Here is an 8,706-nt window from a genome sequence, read left to right as displayed (position 1 = left end):
CTTGTCGTCTACTTATATTTTAACATGTGATATATCACCTTCTGTTTCAGGTGCAGTGCACACGTGTAACTGTTTCGCTCTGAATTTGTTTTCCTCTGTTGCACTGCATTCAGTGAGTGAAGTGGATCGATCGAACTGTTTGCTTGTGAGGCACTCCAATTCCATATTCTCTGCGCTCTGCGTGGGCTTTACTTCACGTTCTTTTTCCCATATCCCTCTCTACAAGTGAGTGAGTGAGTGAGTCTACTGACACATTTTTCCTTTGGAAGAGGTCTCGATTCTTTCCACTCTCCGCCTTGAAACCATGCACGCCTCTCACACTTTTACAGTCCAAACCCTAAATATATAGTTCCTTCTCCAGTAAGTGTTTGGAAAGTCTTACATTGACTTGCGAGGGTTGCAGATATTCATAACACTCAAATGCGATGTTATGTACTCATGGAGTGGATACAAGTAGTTAACTAAATTAAATAGTTTGCGATTGATATTAACGCACACAACAGATCAATTAGGGCATAATATATATATATATATATATATATATATATATATATATATATAGGGCGGATCACTGCAAAAAATAGTTCTGTGAAAATCACTTCACTTCGCGTGACTTGTCTTCCTCAATTTCGGATATTATTCTTAAGTTTTACCGGGTCTGAGGCCTTTCGAAAATTGACGATGCCAAGCCAAGGATGCCTCTTGAGGCAAAATATTGCACATAAATATGATCAATGCTATTTACTCAGCCAAGTTACTGTATTTGTCCAACCACGTGTTTATACCTGAACGCAGAAGTGATGATGATCAAAATTACAGCCACAAAACGAAGAAGAATTGAAAGAGTTGAGGTCCCATGTTTTAATAAAGAAAGCATTCATGATTATTCTGAGCCTAAGCTTTTTTTTACAGCACAACATATCATCATTGTAAGTTGTAACCATCCATGTTAGTATGTTACCCCATCATACAGTCTCCTTCAAAAAACAAGACCCAGAAATTTAATTTAATTATTACTAAAGAGGGAAACATATAAAAGCCTATATGTATATAGATGGCTTTAACTTTATAGTGAGCTAAAAGTAGAAATTAAGTATTCACCGACCTGATGAGCAATTTGCATAAAATTAAATAAGTTCAATGTCGCACTTTCACGTGACATTTTGATTCATTAATATGATGAAGATAAATTAGCTCTTCTCTCTCATGAGACATTAGCAAACCTTTAATTAATTAGACAAACTAAAACCGCTAACGCTTAAGAACTAGTTGCAGAAAAAAAATCAACGAACACGGCATGAAACTCTAAAATAATTATAATTTAATTGAGGTGTTAAATGGTTTCGCATAGTTTTTTTATTTTTTATTTATTTTTTTTTTTGGCAGTAATGATTGATCTTTAAGGAAAAAAACAAACAAACTTGTAACATATAAAGTAGACAATTCAAATCATTGAAATACGATGCGGACGAAGTCCTGGAATAATATCTCATATAAGCTTATTTGTAAATTCTCTCAATTAAAACCAATTTGTTGAAAGATAGATTGATATTTAATCCCCACCTATGTGTATCTATATCTATACTAAATATTAAAAATGTGTTGTTGTTGGCCTAACTATAATTGAGAGCAACTCCAGCCCATGCTAAATGGACTGGCACCAAGTGAAGAAAATGGACTGGCACCACATTTTTCTGCTCCAGCCCGCACATTTGACTGGCACCCAGCCCGTGCCAGTCTGTTGCCCAGCCCAAAATGGACAGACCCAGAAGCCGGCCTGTTTTGATGGCGCGTGCAACACACGCGGCTGCCCAGGCGAGTAGCCGACAAGAAGACAGGCGCTGGGGCCCGCGTGCAGACCCACTTGCGGTCGCCCGGGTGAAGGCAACGTGGCCTCGTCAGAGCCGTTGGATTTCCAACGGCTAGTTTTTTAGGCCGTTGGATTTCCAACGGTAAAAAAAATTTAAATTTAAATTTTAAATTGGACCGTCCGATCACAGATCAACGGTCCACGTTTATTTCACCAAAAATTTAAAAAAAAAAAAAAAAAAGCCCAACGGTCAGAAATTTGACCGTTGGCCACGTGGCGTAATGAGTGCTGTTGGATTTGATTATTTTTCAAATCCAACGGTCCCGATTAATTACAACATTAAAATTTATTAAAAAATAATTAAAAAATGTCAAAAATTTTAAAAAAAATATAGAAAAATTTTAAAAAATACATTTTTTATTTCTATAAATACCTAACCCTCATCTTCCACCTTACACCACATTTCAATATTTTCTACACTTTCTACACTTTCTACATTTGAATATTTTGTACACTTTGAGAGAAAAAAATGACTTCGTGGAAGCTCAGTGAAGATGTTACATTGTGTGAATGTTGGGTTCGCACTACTCATGACCCGATTACGGGTAATGAGATGGATAAGCGAGAAATGTGGAGTAAAATTACGAAATCGTTCAACGATGTACATGGAAAAGATGCCAGATCTAGTCAAGGTCTTCAAGGTCGTTGGAAAAAACTCAACGCATCCTTTACTTGTTGGAAAAACGCCCTCTCTCATGCTTCTGGTAATTTGCGTAGTGGGACAAGTTTAGCGGATGAGGTAACAATATTTTTATTTATTTATATGCATTCCACCCACATCAATATTTTAATTTATTTAATTTCTTATGTAATTTTTATGTAATATGCATTCCAAATACTTATGTAATTTTTATGCATTCCACAATTCTTATTTAATTTCTTATGTAATTTTTATGTAATATGCATTCCAAATACTTATGTAATTTTTATGCATTCCACAATTCTTATTTAATTTCTTATGTAATTTTTATGTAATATGCATTCCAAATACTTATGTAATTTTTATGTAATTTTTATATAATTTTTATGCATTCCACAATTCTTATGTAATTTTTATGTAATTTTTATAGACACTACAAGCACAAGCATTCTACAATGCAAAGAACCATAACAAATCATTCAACAAATGGGAATGTTGGCAAATTGTCAAAGATTGCCCTAGATACAAAATTGTGGCAACCGGTCCAGAAGTTGTCATGCACGGTATGGGTCTACACAGTTCGCCAGAAGCAGACACAGCCGAACAAGAAGCCAACACATTTGAAGACACGGAAGGGATGCCTGAACAAGTGCCAGAGACCCAACCGACTCGTCAGTCCCTCAGGCCTCAAGGTAAAAAGCCATCAAAGAAAAAAGGTAGTTCTTCCAAAAATGACTACACTAAATATATGGAGGAACTTACTCGTCAAGGTGAAATGAACATGGCATGGGAAAAGGCTAGAGATGAGGAAAAAGCTGCTGCTGTGGCAGCAATTATTGCAGCTACTGAGGCTCGTGATGCGGCGGCTGAGAGACAAAGAGAAATAGTTAATCGAGAGAACGAGATGATTAGAGAAGCACTTCATCGAGAGAATGAGATGCTTAGAGAAGAAAGGATGGCTCAAACAGATCGTGACACTATGAATAAGTCTCTAGTAGGACTGTCTCCGAATTCAAAATATTTTTGGACATCAGAAAAAAGAGATGTCGTGCGAAGGAGGCGTGCAAGAGATGCCGAAACAAGTCAAGGGGGTTCCAGCTACAGAAATCCTAGCAACCAAGATCCTAGCACCACATATCCTAACTCCACAGACTTTATTTAATTTCTTATGTAATTTCTTATTTATTTTTAGAACTTTATTTAATTTCTTATGTAATTTCTTATTTATTTTTAGAACTTTATTTAATTTGTTATGTAATTTCTTATTTATTTTTAGAACTTTATTTAATTTCTTATGTAATTTCTTATTTATTTTTAGAACTTTATTTAATTTGTTATGTAATTTCTTATTTACTTTTAGAACTTTATTTAATTTCTTATGTAATTTCTTATTTATTTTTAGAACTTTATTTAATTTGTTATGTAATTTCTTATTTATTTTTAGAACTTTATTTAATTTGTTATGTAATTTGTTATGTAATTTCTTATTTATTTTTAGAACTTTATTTAATTTAAAATTAAAATTACATAACCTCACCATTTAAACTTAAAAAAAAACCATTTAAACTTAAAACACCAAATAAAATTACATAAAACACCATTTAAACTTAAAACACCATTTAAACTTAAAATTACATAACCTCACCATTTAAACTTAAAAAAAAAAAAAGCAAACACACTAAATAAGATTACTTAAAAAAACAATACACTTTATTCTTCAACCACAAGCCTTATTTTAATTATCTTCGCCTTCGTGCAAGCTCCACTGATGCTCAATCAAGTCATTCTGGCGGGATATGTGCCAGTATGGCTCTTGCAATGAAGTGTATCGTTGAACGATCAATTCATTGTAACGTCCATCTCGTTCCAACGGCTCGTGTTGCACGGGATCTTCGGTCCAGTCATGAGCATAGTAGATTTGTGTTCTTGAGTTGTACATCGGATCCGGCTCGTATTCATCGACGGCATCATAATCATACTCGTCTTCAACAATCATGTTGTGGAGAATAATACACGTCATCATGATGGATCGAAGAGCCTCAACATCAAACATTCTAGCTGCAGCCCTGACAATGGCCCAACGAGCTTGTAGGATACCAAAACAACGCTCGACATCCTTCCTACACCCTTCTTGACACTTTGCGAAGTGTTTCTCTTTTTCACTCTGCGGGTGTGGCACTGTTTTGACAAATGTTGACCACCTTGGGTAAATACCATCTGCAAGGTAGTATGGTCCCTCGTATTTAGTACCATTAACCCAATATGTGCATCTCGGCCCACGCCCTTGTAGCAGTTCGTCAAACACTGGAGATTGGGCAAGGACATTTAGGTCATTCTGAGCTCCTGGAACACCAAAAAAAGCATGCCAAATCCATGTATCAAAAGAAGCCACCGCTTCCAGAATGATGCTTTTGGCTCCTTTTCTGTCGCCATAAGCTCCTTGCCACGCACTTGGACAGTTTTTCCATGTCCAGTGCATGCAGTCGATGCTTCCAATCATGCCAGGGAAGCCTCGCATCTCAGCCTTCCTAAGAAGCCTTTGCATGTCCCTTGGCGTGGGTTGCCGAAGGTACTCATTGGTGTAGAGGGCTTCAATTGCAGAGCAAAACCGCATCAGGGACTCCAGAACTGTTGTTTTTCCCATCCTTGCGATCTCATCCACTTGATCTGCGGATGCTCCATATGCAAGCATTCGCAAGGCAGCCGTAATTTTTTGCTCAGGAAGAAGACCTAGAACATGAAAAGCATCCTCTTTTTGCACAAAATATGGATCATGGTTGCAAACATCACTCATGATTTTAGCGAACAAACTTCGTTGCATTCTAAAACGACGTCTAAAAACATGATCAGGGTAAACGCTGTTGGGAATAAAATAATCTTCCAAGAGATCTTTACCTCGTCTTTCCCTTCTTCTATCAATGTTTGCCGCACGTCCGGGTTTGGCTATCTGACCCATAGCTTGCATGATACGGCGGGAATGTGAGGCCCTCCGCCTTCTATGGTGATCATCGTCATCCTCCTCCATTGCGAAGGCCTCATCTCCACCTCCACCTTGGTCAAGATTGACCAATTCTTCCTGTTGTGCCAACAACCTTTTCTGCTGCTCTTGCAACTGTTTATACGCTCTCCTTGAAGAAGACATTGTAAGAACTCAAGATTTGAAAATGATAAAGAAGAATTCTGAGCTAAAAAAATGGATTGAGTTTAGTGTGAGGATGGATGTAGGGATGTAGGGTTTATATGGACAAAAAAAAAGAAGATGAGGTTCTGGACAATGCCACGTGGCACTACGTGATTGGTTGAAAATCTTAGCGGAAATCTATTCAAAAAATAGTACGTTCGGATAATGACACGTGGCGTGACGAGATTGGTTAAAAATCTTAGCGGAAATCTATTAAAAAAATAGTACGTTCGGATAATGACACGTGGCGTGACGAGATTGGTTAAAAATCTTATCGAAATCTTGCCTAAATTATTGTAAACAGGAAGTGACACGTGGGTTGTCGGGATTGGTTGAAAATCTTAGCGGAAATCTATTAAAAAAATAGTACGTTCGGATAATGACACGTGGCGTGACGAGATTGGTTAAAAATCATATCCGAAATTAAAACTATTTTTTTTATTATTTTATAAAAAAATTATTTAATATTTTAAATGGACTGGGCGCCAGCGCATTTTGTAGGGGTGGAGATCGTTTGTGCCAGCGCATTTTTAGACTAGGTGCCAACACATTTTTTTTTGGGGTGGAGATGCTTTGGCCTATTACTGTTCATTGAGTCTGTTACTGTTCAATTAAGTGGATAAATGGGTTGGGTGCTGGCGCAAAGTGGATAGGGGTGGAGTTGCTCTGAAGGAGAGAGAAAGGCGGCAGAGAGTGAGAAAACAGAGGTGTGGGAAATTCTGCGTGTCTTTTTTTCTCATCTTGTGTCTTTATTTATAGGAAATATAATAACGTGCTTACTTACCCTACAAGTAATAAAAAAGCCTAAGATCTTTTAGATCACGTAGGGATCCTAAATACAATCTACTAAATTTTACACAATCACACGCACTATAATTCTAATTACAACACTCTCGCTTGAGTGTATAAATACTGAAGGAAAAATCGCATAAGATCTTCTTGGAAGATGACAAAGCAATTAATGAAGTCGTCAAGTCTAGTCGACACAAGTAGAGAATGGGGGTCTCAAATAGGAAAATGCATATAAGGTAAACCTCACAAAACTTGACATGGTAAAACCCACGTGGGACAAAACCCATAAGCTAAGGAGAAAAGTGAGTACATGCCACAAGTCAAAACTTATCATCTTCAAGAAGTATGTAAAACATACACAAAGGTATAACTAACTTAAAGTAGGTGACTCATCAAAACCTCGTCAGGCAACAAAAATTGAATAAGACAGAATTATCCTGATTGTGGTGAAAAAAGTACATTAAGGTCAAATGAGCATACTTCAAGATAGAACTACAAGCATTGCTAATCAGACAATTTATATATACCTTCCTTGAAAAAGCTTCTAGAAGGTTGATTTAGATATTGACTTCATGAATAGGTTGGCAAGGTTGTCTTTAGATCAGAATTGTTTGACTACAATCTTCTAATACTCTTGCTGCTAGTATGAGAAAAATAACTTTAGTGAAATATGCTTGGTTTTATCTTTTTAATGTATCATTTTTTTTATCTGGTCGATACAAGCAGCGTTGTCTTCATAAATTGTTGTTGGGACATTAACGACAAGAGAAAGTCTGCAAGTGCTTCAAATATGCTCAACAATAGCTCTCAGCCAGAAACACTCACTTGTAGCCTCGTGAACAGTGAGAATTTCAACATGGTTCAAAGAAGTTACAACTAAGGTCTGTTTAGTTGACCTCCAAGAGATTGTGGTGTCTTCAACGGTAAGGGCATAACCCGTTTGAGAACGTACCTTAGTAGGTCAAATAAATAACATGAGTTAACATAACCATCAAGACAAGCATCATTCGGAAGACCAAGGGGGTTATTCTGAGATGCATAAGGATAGAGTAAGCCCAAACCCATAATGCCTTTGAGGTAGCGAAGAATGTTAAACTTTAACACCATTCTAGTGTCAGCATGTTGGCGCGTTAATATATCTTGTTAAAAGATTAACATCAAAGGAGATATCTAGGCTAGTGCACTGAGATAAGTACAGTATTGCACTTAGATAGGGAACTTAAGGCTCCAAAACCTCTTCATCATCATCTTTAGGAAGGAAACGGTCTTGTTTTGCATCTAACGTTTGGACGGCCATATGAATATTTGAATGTTTTGCTCTACCATCATTAAAGCGATGCAACACCTTTTGAGATTATTTCGATTGGTGTACCAAAACATTGTTAAAACAATGCTGGAGTTCCAAGCCGAGTTAATATCGAGTTTTTCCAAGATCGTTCATTTCAAATTTCTAATTTCATGTACAAGACATTTTCTCAAGCTCTTCTAGTGGCTCGCACGGCGTAGCGTAGCGTGATGGCTTTAGGCCACGGCTCGCACACATTATGGTTGGAAAAATCCTTTCTTTTTCTTCTCTTATTCACACATATCCAATTCATCACTATTATAACAATAATAATAGTATAATTGAGAACGATAATTAAACATAATCTATAATTCGAAAAGCATTAAATTAGGCTCATGCTTCATGGTTAATGTTTCATGCAATCAAGGTTGAAAAAATATCGAAATTGAAGCCGTGTTTTAAAGGTAACTTGGATTGTGTGATGGATTTGGTGAATGAGTTTGTACAGGATATCCTTCATATCCATAGTGCAGCAGAGAAAGAAAAAAGAGGCATGTGGAATTTCGTGTGACACTTTTCCCCTCATCTTGTACCTATATTTGTAGTAAACTTAATGGGCTTACTTGCCCTACGAGTAACAAGAAAGCCTAAGATTTTCTAGATCACATAGGAATCCTAAATACAACCTACTAAGATTTACACAATCACACATCTGCTATAATTCTAACTATAATAGAGTTCAATGATAAATTTAATTTATCCACTTCCTCTTACTCATATTCTTCACTCACTACCCACATACATAGGATAGGTGACCTCACCTTAGATCATCTCCACCCATTAGTGGAGGGAAAGGGCAATTTCATTGCCCTTACTATTCACTTTAACTAGTACTTGCTTTTTATACAAGTTCACTCGTTTGGAAGGAGGAAGGGCAA

This window comes from the organism of the source record quoted next, unplaced genomic scaffold (assembly GCF_019419815.1).
Source record: "Pyrus x bretschneideri cultivar Hongxiangsu unplaced genomic scaffold, Pyrus_bretschneideri_v1 Contig29, whole genome shotgun sequence".
Lineage (NCBI taxonomy): Eukaryota > Viridiplantae > Streptophyta > Magnoliopsida > Rosales > Rosaceae > Pyrus > Pyrus x bretschneideri.
This window is presented reverse-complemented; position numbering follows the sequence as displayed.